Source organism: Aegilops tauschii, chromosome 2, assembly GCF_002575655.3.
Source record: "Aegilops tauschii subsp. strangulata cultivar AL8/78 chromosome 2, Aet v6.0, whole genome shotgun sequence".
NCBI lineage: Eukaryota > Viridiplantae > Streptophyta > Magnoliopsida > Poales > Poaceae > Aegilops > Aegilops tauschii.
In genome coordinates this window covers 585,130,351-585,151,090 of record NC_053036.3, presented here as the reverse complement: position 1 = coordinate 585,151,090, position 20,740 = coordinate 585,130,351, and the positions used below count along the sequence as shown (strand labels likewise).

Sequence of the window (20,740 nt, the reverse complement as noted above, 5' to 3'; positions counted from 1 at the left end):
GTTGCTACAATTGTTACCCTTACCTGCTATCCTACTGCTTAGTATAGGGTGCTAGTGTTCCATCAGTGGCCCTACACTCTTGTCCGTCTGCCATGCTATACTACTGGGCCGTGATCACTTCGGGAGGTGATCACGGGTATATACTATATACATTATATACATGACACATGTGGTGACTAAAGTCGGGTCGGCTCGTTGAGTACCCGCAAGTGATTCTGATGAGGGGGCTGAAAGGACAGGTGGCTCCATCCCGGTAGAGGTGGGCCTGGGTTCCTGACGGCCCCCGACTGTTACTTTATGGCGGAGCGACAGGGCAAGTTGAGACCACCTAAGAGAGAGGTGGGCCTGGCCCTGGTCGGCGTTCGCGGATCCATAACACGCTTAACGAGTTCTTGGTATTTGATCTGAGTCTGGTCATTTGGTCTATACGCACTAACCATCTACGCGGGAGTAGTTATGGGTATCCCGGCGTCGTGGTATCAGCCGAAGCCTTCGTGACGTCAGCGACTGAGTGGCGCGCGCCGGATTGGACTGGAACGCCACTAGGCTAGGTCTGCTTCTGGCCGCGTACGCAACGTGCAGGTGTGCATAGGGCGATGGGCCCAGACCCCTGCGCGCATAGGGTTAGACCGGCGTGCTGACCTCTCTGTTGTGCTTAGGTGGGGCTGCGACGTGTTGATCTTACGAGGCCGGGCATGACCCAGAAGAGTGTGTCCGGCCAAATGGGATCGAGCCTGTTGGGTTATGTGGTGCACCCCTGCAGGGAAGTTTATCTATTCGAATAGCCGTGTCCCTCGGTAAAAGGACGACCCGGAGTTGTACCTTGACCTTATGACAACTAGAACTGGATACTTAATAAAACACGCCCTTCCAAGTGCCAGATATAACCCGGTGGTCGCTCTCTAACAGGGCGACGAGGAGGGGATCGCCGGGTAGGTTTATGCTATGCGATGCTACTTGGAGGACTTCAATCTACTCTCTTCTACATGCTGCAAGATGGAGGCTGCCAGAAGCGTAGTCTTCGACAGGACTAGCTATCCCCCCTTATTCTGGCATTCTGCAATTCAGTCCACTGATATGGCCCTTTACACATATACCCATGCATATGTAGTGTAGCTCCTTGCTTGCGGGTACTTTGGATGAGTACTCACGGTTGCTTTTCTCCCTCTTTTCCCTTTTTCTATACCGGATTGTCGCAACCAGATGCTGGAGTCCAGGAGCTAGAGATCCCGAGGATGATGCTACATGGAGTTCGGCTTCGAGGAGTAGTTTGGTGGTCCCAGGCAGGAGGCCCTGCCTTTTCGATCGTTGCTACTTTTGTGCTAGCCTTCTTAAGGCAATCTTGTTTACTTATGTCTGTACTCAGATATTGTTGCTTCCGCTGACTCGTCTATGATCGAGCAATTGTATTCGAGCCCTCGAGGCCCCTGGCTTGTATTATGATGCTTGTATGACTTATTTATGTTGTAGAGTTGTGTTGTGATATCTTCCCGTGAGTCCCTGATCTTGATCGTACACATTTGCGTGCATGATTGGTGTACGGTCAAATCGGGGGCGTCACAGCCTTGGGGGGGCGCGCAGCCTCTCCTCTCTCTTTCCCTTAAAGCCCAATAAGGCCCATATACTCCCCGGCGAATTCCCGTAACTCTCCGGTACTCCGATAAATACCCGAATCACTCGGAACCTTTCCGATGTCCGAATATAGTCGTCCAATATATCGATCTTTACGTCTCGATCATTTCGAGACTCCTCGTCATGTCCCTGATCTCATCCGGGACTCCGAACTACCTTCGGTACATCAAAACACATAACTCATAATATAAATCGTCACCGAACGTTAAGCGTGCGGACCCTACGGGTTCGAGAACTATGTAGACATGACCGAGACACGTCTCCGGTCAATAACCAATAGCGGAACCTGGATGCTCATATTGGCTCCCACATATTCTACGAAGATCTTTTATCGGTCAAACCGCATAACAACATACGTTGTTCCCTTTGTCATCGGTATGTTACTTGCCCGAGATTCGATCGTCGGTATCTCAATACCTAGTTAAATTTCGTTACCGGCAAGTCTCTTTACTCGTTCCGTAATACATCGTCTCGCAACTAACTCATTAGTCACATTGCTTGCAAGGCTTATAGTGATGTGCATTACCGAGAGGGCCCAGAGATACCTCTCCGACAATCGGAGTGACAAATCCTAATCTCGAAATACGCCAACCCAACAAGTACCTTCCGAGACACCTGTAGAGCACCTTTATAATCACCCAGTTACGTTGTGACGTTTGGTAGCACACAAAGTGTTCCTCCGGTAAACGGGAGTTGCATAATCTCATAGTCATAGGAACATGTATAAGTCATGAAGAAAGCAATAGCAGAATACTAAACGATCAAGTGCTAAGCTAACGGAATGGGTCAAGTCAATCACATCATTCTCCTAATGATGTGATCCCGTTAATCAAATGACAACTCATGTCTATGGCGAGGAAACATAACCATCTTTGATCAACGAGCTAGTCAAGTAGAGGCATACTAGTGACACTCTGTTTGTCTATGTGTTCACACATGTATCATGTTTCTGGTTAATACAATTCTAGCATGAATAATAAACATTTATCATGATATAAGGAAATAAATAATAACTTTATTATTGCCTCTAGGGCATATTTTCTTCAGATAGTAGTAGCGCGGTTTTATACCCCCTCGCTACTACTAAGTATGAGGTAGGTGAAGTCGCCATATCCTCGGCCGAATCCCCATCTCCTCCCCCAAATCCCTCCTCTCTTCCGCCACTCTCTCCTCTCACTTTCCATATGCTCTCACATGGACCTCTTGCCCATGCGCCCCTCCTCCTCCTCCGTGGGGCCGAAAGAGGCCGCCGCCTCGCGCCACCGGCGTCCAGGAGCTCGCCGGTCTTCCACCGACGTCCAGGAGGCCGCCGCCCCGCGCCACCACACCGGAGCACCTCACCACCGGTGACTAGCTCCGCTGCTCCCTCCATCACCTTCCTCTCTCCCTCGGTTTTCCTTTTCTCCCTCTCCCTCTGGTTTGACTCACCCTCCCATGTCCATGCCCGTGCAGGTCGTCGCCATGGACGACCCGGAGCTATCTGGCATGGTCGGGAAGAGGAGCCCCACACCGCGGCCTGGCTCTGCCATAGAAACGGGCCCTCTCCAACAGCCACTGCTGGATCTGGTCTTCCGCTGTCCGGTCATGCCTCCGGCGACGCCAACCGTCGCTAGATCAAACCACTGCTGCCATTGACAACACGCACGGGATCGAGATTTTTTTGTTTTTGAAAGTAATAGCAGTAGCGCGGGGTATAAGACCCGCTACAGATAATTAGCAGCAGCGCTGTCTGCAACGCACGCTACAACTAACCATGTATAGCAGTAGCGTGTGTCAACACGCGCTACTGCTACAAGTTAGCTGTGGCGCCGTATCAGTAGCGCGGGCACCCGCGCTACTGATACACCCAAAACCCGCGCTGCTGCTAGGCTTTTCCCTAGTAGTGTTAGTCCTACCGATTTGAAGCGCGGTGGTTGGCCATGGGAGTGATCTCTTTCCTATCGATCCTATCGGACGAGTCAAAGATGGGAGGTCTTCGCCTATCGATTCTAGCTGATGAGGGAAAGATGGGAGGAGAAAAGCCGTGAACTCAACGGAAGTCCCATTCTGCTCGCGAGCTCATCAGCTCGCGATGAGCAGTAACACCAAAAAACATTGAAAAAAAGTTCAAAAATGTCTAATTTTTTTTGTGGTAAACTTTGACAAATGTTGTATGTGCTTGCAAAGTTTCATGATGAAATCACATGCGTGGAAGTCGTGGCAAAAAAAAATCAGTGCTCCAAAATGCTTTCACAAATGTGATTACACGATGAAATTTTGCAAGCACTTAGATAATTTGTCAAAGTTTGCCAAAAAAATCATTTTTTTTTACTTTCTTTCAATGTTTTTCAGTGTTACTGTTTACCTGGTTGCAAATGTGCTCGGGAGCAATAACTTTGCGTCCCGAACTCAGCGGCTCTTTTCAGCCGGGTGAATCAAAAGTTTCCTACTAAACATTTAGTCTCTTTCTTCCCATACATCCTCGTCGTTCATCACATGTATTCCTTCCCCGCAACAACATAAAAATCAACGCCCCTTTGTTTTGCGCTGGCGGCTGTTTGCACCCTACATCACACGACGTACACGTGCACCTCCCTCCACCAAAATGCTGCACATGCAGGCCCAATGAGAAACGCACTCGAATCATGTTATTTCTGGACATCCCCTCGTGCATGTCATGTTCGTTTCAAATATACCGGTATTATGTAATGCACTCCCTCTGTTCATAAATATAAGACGGTTTTACAGTTCAAATTGAACTACAAAAACGTCTTAAACAGAGGTTAGTAATTTTTTAGGCCAGTTCTATTAGCGGGATTCAGAGGACTCGTCGAGCAAAAACATTCAAGAATTAGTTGGCTAAATCCTCCAACGAGAAGAAACTACAGGCTCCATTCTTTCCCAGAAAAAAAAACAAATAACTAAAAAACAGCCTTGCTGTAAACTGCATATCATATGTAAACATATCAGACACAATATCCTTAAGGCAGTCAAAATGTCCAGGCAACAATTGCAAAGAAGAAAATACGAGCCCTCGTTATTTCCAGGCTTTCCTTTCCCTGAACTGCTTTCCTGAGTGCTTCGCTTTGGACTTCTTCTCCTGGCGAGAACGCGCTGCCTTTGCTCTCTTTGCCGCCAAAGGCATCCTCTTCTGGTGCTGTTTCTGCTTATTGCTCGAGCCACCCGTCTAACAAACACTAAAAAGAAATTGATCAGACAAATAACAGAAGATTAAAAAAAGAATCCCCAGAAGAGAAAGCTAAGACATCGATAACGTATCTGAAATGGCACGAGATCACATTTTCACAAGCCACGAACATGTAATAGCAAGGGGTAAAACAAGGGAATAAGGTTCTCAGGTTACCTTTTTCTGTTTAATAGCTGCTCTTGCTTGGTATTTTCCTCTATCCTCCCTTCCAGCTTTCACCATCTCTAATATCTCTTCCTCGGTCATCTTTCTCTTGACGTGAGTCTGCATAAATAGTTTATATAGGTCAAGCGTATGTGATTTTGCGCGTGTGGTGGGTGGGAAGAATAGTTTATATAGATAAAATGTATGTGATTTTGTGTGCGGGGAGCGAGAGGATACCGCGAGCTGCGATGGATCGATGCGCTTCAAGCTAAGCTCATCAGTAGAAGGAAGTTTGAAGGTCGCTTATCTTGTGTCACCCTTGCTGAGCCCATGTTGAACCAAAGCCAACTTTGCTGCTTTCTCTGCCTGAAACTCATACACTTTCAGTAAAATGTTCGCGTAACAGCAATTTTAATTTTTAACAAGAGTGGGTACTCTAAGCTTGAAACACAATGAATGAATGTATAACATAAGTGGAGAAGCTATGCAAAATTCACATACCTTGAGCTCTTTTATGCGGTTAAAATCTTCGTCGCCGAAAATTCTGCCAGCTTCATCTGTTGAGGCTTCGGCCTCCTTAGCTCCTGCTAACTTCTTCAGAGCTCGAAGGCTTGCATCTGCAGCATCAAGTTGTCCAATATAATCACTTAACTTTCTCTTCTGCACCTTGGATCTGCTACCCTTTGATTTATCCTCCTCATCACTGTCTTGAACCTCCGGGTCCGAGTCTTCTGTCTCTGAATCGTCATTGAGCTTCTCATCTTCATCCTCATCAGACACATCAGTATCACCATCCACGTCAGAGTCGTCATCTAGTTCATCCATATCGTCATCACTATCATCCTCGTCTAGTTCCTCTGCATCATCTTGTTCCCCAGATACTTCATCTTCATGATCTTCACTGGCATCAAGCTTGTTTGATAAACTCTCCAAACTTTGTCGGGTACCACTCGCAGATGGCAACACTTACTCGTCATCAGAATCAAAAGCATCAGACTCATCGTCTGAACCCCCTTCTGGTGACATCTCTCCATCTAGCAACTCAGCTCCAGGCACATCACTAGCAATAGTGGTTTCTCCAAATGCTTTTGGCCGAGCAGTTGGATCAATAGGACGGCCACGATCTTTCTTGACTAACAATGAAGGACAGATCTGAATTCAGAACAAAAGTAGGTTTAGCTAAGTGAAACAAAACTGTAAATGCCAAAACAGACATAGAATCTGCAAGAAAATATCTGACCTCCCTGAATAATGTGATAAGTGAGCGAGCGGCAATAGAAACAGCTTTCTCGTGGGACTTCTTATATAGAACAAGGTCTTGGAGTAGATCCTCATTCATCGTCTGCAGATTTAGAGAAAGAATCAAGGAAACTTAGGTGAGTAAACGAACCAAGATTATCTTCCTGTGCATTCTAGAATCCAGAGAGCACTAGGACACAAGGTATGCAAGACTGCATGTGTATTTTACATGCATAAAAAGAACAGCATCAATGAAACTTCCCAAACATCAGATCGACAATAATGGTAGAATAGTACAAAAACAAAATAAACTAAGCATGGTCAAGTATAGCCAAATTTATACATCTTCATTTAGTTATGCTTAAAACTTGGAGTTACACAACTATCACAATCTTTTCAGTCTACCATCCACAAGTCTACAAACAAAATTTATGATTTAACTACCACAATAGTATAATCATACGTGTTCCCCAAGGGTACAAGGTAGCAAACAATGCAACATGACCAGCATAATGATTCTAGGTCGTGATTTAAGGTAGCACTGCAAACCATGTAAATGCACAAATTGAGATGTCAGAGAAGAGCAAGTTAAGTACCAATGGAATTCGCATGCAGATCTCTCTCACAACATTCAGGCCAACAGCATAGCCTAAAAGGAGTGAGTTAGTTACACATATGCTCATGTTAGTCAGGAGAACACACATTACAAAAGATGAATAAGCGAGTCATGCAAACCTCCGGACGGGAACGATCATGCACAAATTGATTTACTATCTGCTCGAACAGCGGTTCAACAGCATCAGGAGGCACCTGCAATCGAAACAAATTAATTTTGTTGTATTTTAAAAATATCCAGAGAAGCAACATCATTGGCTACAAATACAGAGGAAAAGTGCAGTGTCTAACCATCTCATGGCAAGCCTGTACTGCTGCAGCAAGTTGAGTGGTGACATCACGTTGATGAGGCTGCATTGCATAAGGGTGAAAAATATTATGACCATATCAGCATAGAATAAAACTAGCAATTTTTCAAAGGCTGATGCAAGCTAGGCATACTCTCAGTTAAGTAACATACTTTAAAATATCTTTGAAGATATGGATAGAAGTTCAACAAAACCAAGTGATGCAGCCCAATAGTCCTTGCTATGACCTTCAACATCATCATCCTTACCTGCACATGCAATGGTTTTCCTTTATACTGTATGGTTCGTGTTTACTAAAAAAAGTGGCAGAAACCTATGCTACAGAAGAGCATGCAATCGCATACTAAATGTGGAAAAGGTTGATATGATAGCATATCAAGTCAGAACAAGCCGAATAATCAGAAGAACGGGATTTAACAATCTTAACCATTGGATGAAAACTAGCTCACACCAATCATCTAAAGCAACCTTTTTTGGTTTCGGAGAACACTTCTAATAATTATACCCATGTAGATTACCCTTTAACCGCCTAGTGAGCTGACCAACCGATCTTGCTGTACACAATTTAATAATTGAGATTTAAGTCCGTATTCTCCTACTTTGAGAGTTGTTCTTACTCAAGTCATAATACAAGTAATGTTACAATCTGTGTCAGCGAACTTTCAAAGATTGACCATCAACATAAGAAATTACAGACATCTATGACACCAAATTGATACAATACGTTCATCATGAAGTATGAGTGAACATATTTGCATAGTAGATAATGGTCACTGTGTAACTGAGTAAACCGTGTCTACATACAAAAGAACAGTACAGCAGCATGAAGGAATATTAGATATAGGAATAATAAGACCAACCTCAAATCGTTCATTGCATTTCTGTAGCCGAGAGAAGAGTTTCTCTGCAAAACCCTGTAAGAGCCCCAAAAGGAGTTTCAGCATAATAGAAGATTATCTCATCAACAGCAAGAAGTGGATGTGGCATCTCATTTTATTGTGACAATGACAACAGCTTGAAAATTTATGATGTTGCTCTACCTGGGGATCCTTTAAATACATAAGGGGCGAATAGTAATTGGAGCCAGTCTCCTCATTGGATTTACGTTGTTGCCTTTTCATACTACGAACTACACGCTCCAATTTAGCTTTCTTCCTTTTCTTACTAGCAGAGGTACCCTTGTGATTTGACTGCAGAAAGTAAATAAAGAAAAGACACAACGCATCAGAAGAGACAAATGAAACCATAAGATCTAAAATACTATCAATAGAGCGCCAATATGCAGAAACATCCAAATCACCTTGTAAACATCCTCTTTACTAAGTATAACATTTGGGTTTTGAATTGCTTCATCTTCACTGCTGGCATCACTATCATCCTCTTGCTCAACAGTTTCATACCCAATGAGCAATGAAATAGCAGCTGTCACATAAGCCTGCATGTAGAATACACTTGTTTAGATGGGAAGCAACCAACAGCAGACACCAACATTTCCTTACAAAAATGCACCTCGAAGAAGGATGGAAACAAGCATCGCATATAGCATTTGCTGTGCGGTCATCAAACCAGACCCTTCGACGGTGAAGATCACATAGGATAGTGAAAGCCCTCTTTGCTCTCGACTCTTCCTCGCCCTGAGAAACAGGACATAATCAGATAAGGTGGGAAATGGTCTCTGTTAAACAACGTTACTATGGGTCAAGGTGGTGCGGCTAGGTAATCTGGTTTGCAACCATAGATAGGCTAGGTAGTTATTCTCTTTAACAATATTCCTTCTCCAGCTTATCCCTTGTACTCCAAGTAGCTTATCCCTTGTATCTCAAGTCTCAATCTCAACAACCTGTACGCTATCAGGGAGTCGCGCCCCTGCCTATATAACATGCAACCGTCGCCCTGAACCGGGTACGACGTTTCCCACATGGTAATCAGAGCCTAACTCTTCCATCACATCTAGGTTTTCTCTCCTCCACCGAAACCTCCTGCCATGGCTTCCTCCAGCGCCTCCAACCCTACCCTCTCCGGCCAAGTCACCGAGCGCCTCACCCGCACCAACTACATCCTGTGGCGTACCCAAATCACGCCACAACTCCGCGGTGCTGGTTTCTTCGGGTACGTGGACGGGAGCATGCCGGAGCCAGCCAAGGTCGTGTCTCCAAGGACAAGGATGGCAAGAAGGAGACCATCCCGAATTCTCTACATCAACTTTGGATCAGGGAAGACCAGCAGGTACTGGGTTATCTTCTGAATAATCTGTCCAAAGAAGTGCTCGTACAGGTGACCGCGATCACCCACGCACACGAGCTCTGGACGGCGTTGGCAAGGATGTTCTCGTCAACCTCGCTGTCCCGCATCAACAACATCCGCGCTGCCCTCACGAACCCGCAGAAGGGAACACAATTGGTGGCCATGTTCTTTGCGCACATGCGCTCCCTCGCCGACGAGCTTGCAGCGGCAGGGCGGCCACTTGAGGATGACGAGCTGATCTCCTACATCCTCAACGGCCTCGACATGGACTACCAACCGTTGGTCTCTGCCCTTGACGCCCGCACCATCCCGGTCACTCTTGATGAATTGTTTGCTCAGATGAGTAACTTTGATCAAAGGGTGGCTTTGTTCCAAGGGGCAGGGACCGGCGGCGGCTTCAAGTCTTCGGCGAACATCGCCACACGCGGCCGCGGCGGTGGCGGCTCAGTTACCGTGGACCTCCTCGCAACAAGGGCAAGGGCCATGGTGGGGGCAACAGCAGCGGCCAGAAAGGCAACCCGCGCGGCGGCGGCCGACCCTCCTCCACCAACAATAGGGGTCGGCGCACCAGCTCCTCCAACAGCAATAAATCACGCCCGGACGCTGTTAGGTGCCAAATCTGTGGCAAGCTGGGACACTCAGCAAAAGATTGCTGGTACCAATTTGAGGATGATTATGATGCATCGTCCCAAGATGAAAAGGTGGCCGGGGCGGCTGAAGCCTCATATGGTGTTGACACGAACTGGTACGTCGACAGCGGAGCCACAAACCACATCACCGGCAAGCTGGAAAAAGTGACCGTGCGCGAGAAGTACCGTGGCCAAGATCACATCCACACCGCTAGTGGAGAAGGTATGAAGATTGGTCACATTGGTCACTCTGTTATTAAAACCCCTCATAGAAAAATTCATCTCAGAAATTTTTTGCATGTTCCTAGTGCTTCCAAAAGTCTTCTTTCCGTTCATCGCATTGCCATTGATAATCATGTCTTTCTTGAATTTCACCCCTTCTTCTTTTTAATCAAGGATCAGGCCACGAGGAAGGTGCTATATCGAGGTAGATGTGTTCGCGGGCTTTACCCATTGATTCCGGAGATTAGAAGACTCAATAAACAAGTTTTTAGTGCCACCAAAGTCTCATCAACACAGTGGCATGATCGATTAGGACATGCATCTTTTTCTTTAGTTGAGCGTTTGCTTAGGAAAAATAAGCTCCCATATGTTGGAGAGCGTGATGTTGAAACAATTTGTGATTCCTGCCAAAGAGCTAAAAGTCATCAGTTGTCTTATCCTATTTCTACAAGTATTTCTACCAAGCCTTTGCAGCTTATTTTTTTCTGATGTGTGGGGACCCGCTCCCTCCCTCCTCTGTTGGTAGACATACATATTATGTGAGTTTCATTGACGACTATAGCAAATTTACCTGGATCTATCTTCTTAAGAAAAGATCCAATGTATGCCAAGTTTTTCTCAATTTCCAAGCTTTAGTTGAAAGAAAATTTGACACCAAAATCATAGCCCTCCAATCTGATTGGGGTGGCGTATACGAGAAGCTCAACTCTTTTATCCAAAAACTTGGCATTTCTCATCATGTGTCTTGTCCGCATGCCCATCAACAGAATGGGTCTGCTGAACGCAAACACATACACATTGTCGAAGTTGGCTTTGCCCTTCTTGCTGGTGCCTCCATGCCCTTAAAGTTTTGGGACGAGGCTTTTCTCACTGCAGTTCATATCATTAATATGCTACCTAGTCGTGTTATAAACAATGAAACTCCCACTGAAAGGCTTCTCCATACCAAACCAGACTACACTTCTCTTCGTGTGTTTGGATGCACTTGTTGGCCCAATCTTCGCCCTTACAATGATCGAAAACTCAGTTTTAGATCCAAACAATGTGTGTTCATTGAATATAGTGCTCAACACAAAGGCGTCAAGTGCCTTGATGTTCCAACCGGACGCGTCTATATCTCACAAGATGTCATCTTTGATGAAACAAAATTTCCCTTCGCCACTCTTCATCCCAATGCCGGTGCCCTACTTCGCCAAGAAATTCTCCTTCTACCATCTAGTCTTACCGGTCTTGATCAAGGGGGAAATAACTGTAAAGATCACATGTTGACTAATCCTCATAACCGTGCACTTGAGTCTTGTGATGATGCAGATGAAAATGGTGCAGAAAATGATGAAGGAATCACAGAAAACGGTGAAGAAATCACCCCAAACGCTTCACATTTTATGTGTCACACGGCGGGGGACAAATCTTCATCGGGATCGGCGCTCCAGCACGTGGCAGCAAATCTGTCACGGGATCCGCGCCCCAGCAGGGCGACAGCGCGCCAGATCCCGTGTCGCCTTCCAGGCGCGGCGGCAGCGATCCAGCGGCGGCCACGCGGCTCGCCTCAACTGGGCCAGATGCGGCGTCCGGCCCGCGCCAATCCTCGAAGGCCACGCGGCAGGAGCCTCCGGCCCGCTAGCCCGCGAGCGGACCCCACCACTACATACGCCGCCAGCAGTCGGGCGCGAGATCCGACGCGGATTCGCCCCAGCTGACGACAGGCCTGCGATCCGAGGCCGATCCGGTCAGGCTTGTGCCATCGGCGCGGCCTGGATCTTCTGCGCCCACTGCCCCAGCTCCAGCGTCGTCCATCGCCACAGAAGATCCCGCTGATACAGCGGCTGGCGCGTTAGGAGCGCCAGGGGGATCTGCCTTGGGATTGCTGGGTCCAGATGCTGGATCTTCTGCGCTCGCCAACAACACTACTTCGTCTGTTCAACCTCGTACACGGCTACAGAAGGGAGTAATTCAACCAGTTAATTATAAACAGATAACCAAGTTTGGTTTAGCGTGTACCACAAGTGAACCTAGTACTCTTGATGAAGCCCTCAGTGATACACGTTGGAAAAAGGCCATGGAAGAGGAATACATGGCACTTCAGAAAAATAACACGTGGCATCTGGTTTCTCCACGGGAAGGTAAAAAATTGATTGATTGCAAGTGGGTTTATAGGATCAAAAGAAAGTCCGATGGAACCATAGATCACTACAAAGCCAGACTTGTTGCAACAGCGGTATGGTATAGACTATGAGGACACTTTTAGTCCTGTAGTTAAAGCTGCTACTATTCGTCTTGTGCTGTCTATTGCTGTTTCCAGGGGATGGAGTCTCAGACAACTAGATGTGCAGAATGTGTTCCTTGATGGTGTTCTGGAAGAGGAAGTATACATGAAACAACCTCATGGTTTTGAGAACAAGGATAAACCCTTCCATGTGTGTAAGCTTGACAAAGCTCTATATGGACTGAAGCAAGCTCCCAGGGCATGGTACTCTCGTCTCAGTCAGAAATTGCAAGCACTTGGTTTTGTTCCGTCTAAGTCTGATACATCTCTATTCATCTACAATAAGTCGAAAACATCTATATGTGTGCTTATCTATGTTGATGATATTATTGTCACAAGTTCATCTAATGAAGCAGTGACAAGATTGTTGAAGGACCTAAGTGCTGAGTTTGCTCTTAAAGATTTGGGAGACTTACATTTTTTCCTAGGGATTGAGGTAAAGAAAAATAAAGATGGTCTTCATCTCTCTCAGGAAAAGTATGCTACTGATTTGGTAAGGAGATTTGGCTTGCAAGGGTGTAAACCCTCCTCAACCCCTTTATCTAGCACAGAAAAATTGTCACTTGAAGAGGGAGATCTCTTGAACCAAGAGGATAGTACTAGATACAGAAGTCTAGTAGGAGCACTTCAGTACCTCACCTTAACAAGGCCAGATATATCCTTTGCTGTTAACAAAGTATGCCAATTTCTTCATGCACCCACCACAGTTCATTGGACTGCTGCCAAACGAATAGTGAGATATGTGAAAAATACTATGAGTCTTGGTCTTACATTCAGCAAATCTTCACCAACTCTTGTCAGTGCTTTTTCTGACTCTGATTGGGCAGGGTGTATAGATGACAGACGCTCTACTGGTGGATTTGCAGTTTTCTTTGGACCAAATATAATATCATGGTGTGCAAAGAAACAGGCTACTGTATCGTGATCTAGTACTGAAGCTGAGTATAAAGCACTAGCAAATGCTACTGCAGAGATTATCTAGGTCCAGTCCATGTTGAGAGAGCTGGGTGTGAAGCACACTAAGGTCCCATGTTTATGGTGTGACAACCTGGGTGCTACTTACTTGTCTAGTAACCCAGTTTTTCATGCAAGGACAAAACACATCGAGATAGACTTTCATTTTGTCAGAGAAAGAGTTGCAAACAGACAATTGGATATTCGCTTTGTGCATTCACGAGATCAGGTTGCAGATGGCTTCATAAAAGCATTGCCCACAAGAAGTTTTGAGGAGTTCAAGCGTAATCTCAACTTGACCAAGTTGTGATTAAGGGAGGGTGTTAAACAACGTTACTATGGGTCAAGGTGGTGCGGCTAGGTAATCTGGTTTGCAACCGTAGATAGGCTAGGTAGTTATTCTCTGTAACAATATTCCTTCTCCAGCTTATCCCTTGTACTCCAAGTAGCTTATCCCTTGTATCTCAAGTCTCAATCTCAACAACTTGTACGCTATCAGGGAGTCGCGCCCCTGCCTATATAACATGCAACCGTCGCCCTGAACCGGGTACGGTCTCAAGTGTATGCTTACCAGCTACAATGTTAAGCGCAATAGTTCTTATCAAACCAAGTGTAAGATGTTGCAAACCTGTACTAATTTAAAAAGGATGCCTTGCAGTTTGCGATTCTTGGCTTCATTCTTGTGCTTCTGATTCATCCTTCTGATGCTGTGTACAATATGTGAAAATGCAAGCTTTTTTACTGCTCGGTCTCCGATGACTTGAAGCTCCATAAATAACTCCATGGTGTCTTCCAGATCAACAATCTAAACATTTAATTATCAAAAGATTACAATGATATGAGGTTGCAAAACTGAACTCTACAAGGCAAAGAAAAAAAGCTCTTCATTCGGTAATAATCCACTCTCTATCCTCCTCCATTACCAAATAAAAAACGCCTCTAGAAACTCCACTGCGACCCAGAGGCCCTTAAATTTTAAAGATGACAGCCAGACAATCACGGACTCGCGGTCCGGTTACACTTCCTAATGGGGCTGATAGAACATCAAATTAGGAAGGAACAAAACCAAGACCATATACTCTGGGAACAGTGCTGATTACAGTTCAGGACAAAGTCCAAAACTTTCGGTTGAGATGATTTATCCTAGGCTTCAGCCATTGCATTATCGCGGTATAGGTATGAATGAATTCCTGGACGATGATCTATCGTAGTATCCTAGGTTTCGACTTTCAAATTCCCTGTAGTATGTTTGAATTGGCTGATCTATGGTGTAATGACAATAAGAAATCTGTGGCCAATATAGCCTGTGTTGCTGTTATCTGGAGCTTATGGACGATGCGAAATGATATTTGTTTCCAGGGTACGGTGTGGACAAGTATTCAAAATCTGCTGGGACGTGTGAGTGTCATGATTCATCAAAGGAAAATCCTGTGCATGGACGATCAATCGGTGCTACTGCGGAGATGTCTCTTACTCCTTGATCAGGCAAGAAGATAACTCCTGAGGATTGCCTGGAGATGAAGAATCTGGCGGGCGAGAGGAAATTGCAGAGAGGCATTGTAATTTTGGCTTGAGCCCGAGTGCTGCCAACAGTGTAGTTTTTGGCTTCATTGACTCGTTTGAATGAAAATGAAGCGGGGGGGAACCCCTTTTATTCAAAATAAATAAATGAATTCCTGGACAATGCAAAGCCCATCAGCCTAATTTGCTGCTATCCTAATGTAACCAACTTGAACAAATCTTCTGTGTGGTTATAAGAAGCAAAACATAGTAAATCCGACACTACAAAACTGAAACAGAACATATTTCCAATGTACTAGCAGAAAAACCATCTCAACTAAACAATGACCGCGACAAACAGACCCCACATCAATGAATTTGAACAATAATTCGTACCAATAGCTCAGCATCCCCTCTAGCCCACCAATACCAAACAATTTTTTCCATCTGAAGGCAACTAATGAATTGAACAGGAGTTCACCTTCCGATTGACCAGCAGTATGAGCACCTGCACTAGGTGCACCCGGAGGCCGGACGGCAGCGCGCGGGCGTTAGTGTCGAGCAGGCCCCCGATCTGGTCGGGCAGGTCGGCGAGGTCGTTGGGGTAGAAGGGCGCGACGTGGGCGAGGAAGAGCGCGAGGTCGCCGAGCTCCTTGGCCGTCTCTCCGCCGTCACCGCCGCCGCCGCCCGAGGAGGACGAGGACAGCGCCGCCTGCTGGCGGAAGAGGAACACCGATGGCCGATTGCAGCCTTGCAGGCCGTGCGGGAGTTGTGAGAGGGAGGGGTGATGAGGCGGTAGCTGGGCTTGGGCCTTCGGTGGTTATTGTCGAGTACTATGATGGTTTGCTGGGCCATGCCAAGTTTTTTTTTTTTTTGCAGGACGGCCATGTCTAAGTTAAAGGCTTCTTTTTTAGTTCCTCAAAAAAAAAGGTTAAAGGCTTCTTTTGATTGAAGTAATCAAAAACATTGGGATATGAAAAGGCGGATGCTACGCGTCGGCCGGGTGATGATTCGATTGGGTCGGTCCCTCAGCAGTTGTTAGATGGCGCACCAGAAAACAGTTCTCTCGTCGACTCAGCCGCAACCTTTGCAACAAGGACCTTGTTCGCTAGGGGCTTTGCAGCATGAACTGTGTTGCAGTCGTTCAAGCCATTTCCCTCCCATCGTACGCAGCTTTTGCAACAAGGACCGTGTTGTGCAAGGGGGCTTTGCAACACAAACTGTGTTGTGATAGTTTGAATCATCTGATCTCCCGACATGTGCAGCCTTTGCAACAAGGACCGTGTTGCGCTAGGGGGCTTTGCAGCATGAACTGTGTTGCAGTCGTTCAAACCATTTCCATCCCATCATACACAGCTTTTGCAACAAGGACCGTGTTGTGCAAGGGGGCTTTGCAACACAAACCGTGTTGTGATAGTTTGAATCATCTGATCTCCCGGCATGTGCAGCCTTTGCAACAAGGACCGTGTTGCGCTAGGGGGCTTAGCAACATGCACCTGACTGTTGTAGTTGGTCGAACCGTTTGATCTCCGGTCACGTGCAACCTTTGCAACAAGGACCGTGTTGTGCTAGGGTGCTTTGCAACATGAAAGTGTTGCGGTCGTTCGAATTGCTTCCAACCATTTACATTGTTCCATGTGTTGCGCTCGAAAAGGGTTGCAACAAGGCCCGTGTTGCAAACCTGGACTATGGGTATGGGGTTGTTGTGAGCTGTCAGATCAATTCAGGTTCGGCGGCCTCGAAGGTGGCCGACGTGCTACGCGTAAGCTGTCGGATGAGCACTAGCGTTTTCCATATGGAAAAGCATGATTAAGATGTCATGTAATGTGAATTCCTAAGATTTTGAAACAATGGAATTTTGTGCGAGGTGCATTTGGATGATGCTCAGGAAATGAACACAATAATTTTTAGATGGTTGAGAAGATAGATAAAGTGAAAGTGCATTGGACTTTAAAAAGAAAAAGGAAATGAGGTTTGAGTTCATGTTGATATTTCTGAGGAATGGGGCTATAGAAATTTGGTAGTCTTGATCCTATGATCCAAAGGGCTTTCGTAGAAAAAGATCATTAAGATTTGAATCCTCCATTATTCCGATGAAATCCTACAATCCAACGAGGCCTTTTAGGTTGACTGGTTAACAAGCATCGACACAGATTTACCTGACTAAGAAATTTGTTCCTTTGCTTAGTACTAGTGTCAACCGCGATGTCTCTCTGAGCCATATTACATATATTGTCCACTTCTTCTTTTTTGAAAAGGAGGATGACCCCGGCCTCTGCATCTGGGCGATGCATACAGCCACTTTATTAATTATTCTCACAAAACCTTACAAAATCATACAACAGCAAGACTGAAGCCACCGTCTAAGCAACAACTGTCGCTACACCTATCCAATTGATGAAGGGGCACTGATAGCCTGGGCCTAATACCAAACATACATCGTAACCAAACCTAAACATCTAAGACCTGAGGTCCCAACCAGGACGCCTGTCTGGTATGGGGCACCTATCAGTCCGGCGCACTTCTCAACCAGGACGCCTGCCGGGTATGAGGCCGCCGCAGCCACCTGCCACAAGTCCATCTTCAGAGTTGTACCGTTGCATCTACCGTGCCAAGTCTCACTGCCATCGACGCCACCACGACGCCAGACAGCGTCGTCCTCCTGCGCGAGTCCATCCTCCCACATCGAACTCCGAATCTGCACTGTGCCACGCCGTCAAGATCCGTCGCCATCAATGTATGGATGAAGCACCGCTCCACCAAAGAAGCCGTCCGCTGGTCCCGCGAAGCCGAGTGCACCTCCAAGAATGCCGCCCCCAAGGGGGTTACGACACATGATTGCCGCCAACATCCGATCATCTGATCTAGGGTTTCCCCCGGAGGTATTGAGTGGAGTTGGGAGCTTCACCTCGATGATGCCTTCATGAAGGAAACGATGATAAGGGCATCGTCATCACCGGCTCCGGCCATTGACCGAAGACCAGGTTTTCACTCGGATCCGTCCCAAGAAATCCACCCAACAACCTGTGCACTGTCTCGACCGCCTTCAAAGCCCCAGATCCAGCCACCTAGATACGGCGACCAACCGCAGCAACAGTGCCACCGTGGGATCCCTGGCGCACCGGCCACTGCCTGAGTGTGCCACCACTGGAGCCTAGGAGGGGCTCCCACCCCGCCTCGCCAAGCCGCGAGAGCCGCCGAGAAGGATCCCGCGCGCTCGTCACCGTCTCTGATCCGAACCAATCCATAGCAGATCGCCGTCACAGATCCACCTTGGACAGGGACTGCACCACGCCATGCCGCCGCGGGAAGCCCTAGCTTCACCGGCCACCACCCTCCAGGGCCGCCGCCCCGAGATCCAGACAGAACATTGCCGCTGCCACCGGCCAAGTTCCGCCGCCGCCGACCGGCCAAGCCGCCGGTCACTGCATGACCATGTGAGCACAGCCAGTCGGCCGACCAACTCCGACGAAGAAGAAGGCCACCACCACCAAGCCTAGGGCCGGCGCCCCAGACATCCTCGTGTTGCAGATCAAGTCCAGGAGCAGTGCACCGCCGACGGCGATTGAGATCGGTAGCACAACGAATTAGCCCGACAAGAGTCAAGGCCAGATCCGTCGTTGTTGTTGCCGTCCTCCCCCGCCGCCGCCGCACCACTTCCATGCCGCCATCGATCTGCGCCACCGCCGCCGATATGGTCGGAAAGGAGCGCCGCCTCCCAACCAGATCGGGGTCCGAGGAGAAAACCGCCGCCGCCACGCCACAAGGGCTTTGCCCTGTGACGCCCCGGGCGACGGCGGCGGAGGGGAGCGGAGGTGGGGCGAGGCTGTAGGAGGAGGGCGGGGGCTCCCCGGTGCGGGGCGGCGCCGCGCGTCTTTAAAAAATTGGGGAAGAATTTCACTTCCCCGGCCTCTGCACCAACTAGGGATGCATACGGCCATTTTAGTATAATTACCAAGTTAAACATGGTCCTCGGAATTTTTTTTAAATGAGTATCAACATATTTTTTTGATGAGTGGTTCGACCACACACCAAACTTGATCCTCAATAAATAAGGGAAAACCCCTGTGCATCACCTGTCAATTGTAGGAATTGAACTCGGGTCGTTAGGCTACGCAACCGCATGCCCAACCACTTATTGATCCTCAATATATTGTTCACTTCTAGGACATCAAAAAAAACTTTTCAAGTTTGAGAAAGTAACTTCGGTGAAGTCTCGGGTATATTGTGAACATGGTACAAGCACATATACGTTGCAATGCTATTCATTGGTTTAACTATGATTAGTTTTCTCTCATTGCGGCAAACTAACATAACGTAGATAATTGTTTGATGTCTTTCTCTGAAATAAGTGTATCCAGAGAACTAACTTAATGTCTGATGTTTTTCTGATACATATGTCAACAAAGTTCATTTTTAATACCGGCTTATTTTCTGACTATACCGGTATACATGGCAATGAGATTGATTTATCTTCCAGTATTGTGTATTAGTTTTTGTAGATCACATGGCAAAGTGAGGAGAATTTGGGTTTTTGCAAGGAATTTCATGTACTAATATGGGTGCCGTTCTTTTCTTCCCCATTCCAGTTGATGGACTGTCCTCTTGTGTACATGTGCAGTGCAAAGATATACTCCCTCCTATTCAAAATAAGTGCCCAAGTTTTAAACTGAGGTTATTCAAAACTGCAACACTTATTATGGATGTGTGGTGGTAGTATATATTAAAATAGTTGCTCCGAATGCATGCAGTGTCGATATACAGTGAGGCGAGGACAAGCTTGCCATTGCCAAGTAATGTGCGCTGCTCAAGCAAATAAAAATGTACGCGCCCACCTACCAACTCAAGTATTCCGGGCGTATATTATTGTTTATATCTGCTATGGTTGTGCACCAAACCTAGAGCATCGAAACCAGACATAGAGCGTACCAACCTGTGATTGGATGGTTAGGTGGACAATGGTATCCCCAGCCCACCAGAGTCAAGTCCTGGTGCTCGTATTTATCCTGCATTTATTCCAGGATTTCCGGCGATGCGCTTTCAGTGGGAGGAGATGTTCCCGTCGATTACGAGGCGCCTACGATGATTTCGTAAAATCTCAAGATGATATGCCGGCTCAGTCTCTCGGAGGTGCTCATAAGGATAGAGTGTGCGTGTGTGCATTCATAGGAGTGAGTGTATGCGCATATATATGGATGTTTGCGTCTGTACTGTGTTAAAAAAAACCAGACAAAAATAGGAATCATGAGAAACAAGCAAGCGCCGAAACCAAGCCATGGCAAACGTTTCTCACACCGGTCGCAAGTCGGGCCGGTGGCCGACGGTCGCCTGTGGCGTCCACCTCGCCAAATGGGAAAACATGAAACATATCCCAGTCCAGACCACCTGCTCGACATCCCAGTGGTGCCGCCTTTGCTTACGATCCACACAGGGAAATAAATACGGGCGCTCCCATCCTATTCCTACCTGCCGGCCGGTGCGAGCTTCCGCTTTACTTTACTGATGCATGGCATTGCTGTCAGTACAGCGTTCACGAGAGATTTGGTAGGAAGAGAACCTCTCAAGTCTAGAAAACACGGGCGCCATTTTCCTTGGATGTTCGGTGCCGCGCTTTTGGCGTGTCACTGATGATTGCCCAACGAACGAGCCTCCCTTTTCTACTACTTCTTTTTGCGACAGGGAGTTCTTACCGGTTGAACAAATAAACGTCGGCGCGCCAAGCAGCCAGCCGGTCCATGTGCTGTGAGCCAACCTACCGTCGCACACGGCGCAAGTCGTGCCTTGCCAAAGAAATGAGCGC

At 47.0% G+C, this 20,740-nt stretch overlaps 1 non-coding gene and 1 pseudogene across 1 annotated transcript; one reads left to right on the top strand and one right to left on the bottom strand.

Annotated features, from left to right (window-relative positions):
- Positions 1-4,419: 4,419 nt before the first annotated feature.
- On the bottom strand, positions 4,420-20,677 carry LOC109745443 (uncharacterized; annotated as a pseudogene).
- On the top strand, positions 9,586-9,724 carry LOC120975111 (small nucleolar RNA Z247). The gene has a single exon (XR_005770949.1). It is a non-coding gene; the product is annotated as a small nucleolar RNA Z247 (small nucleolar RNA).
- Positions 20,678-20,740: the final 63 nt, after the last annotated feature.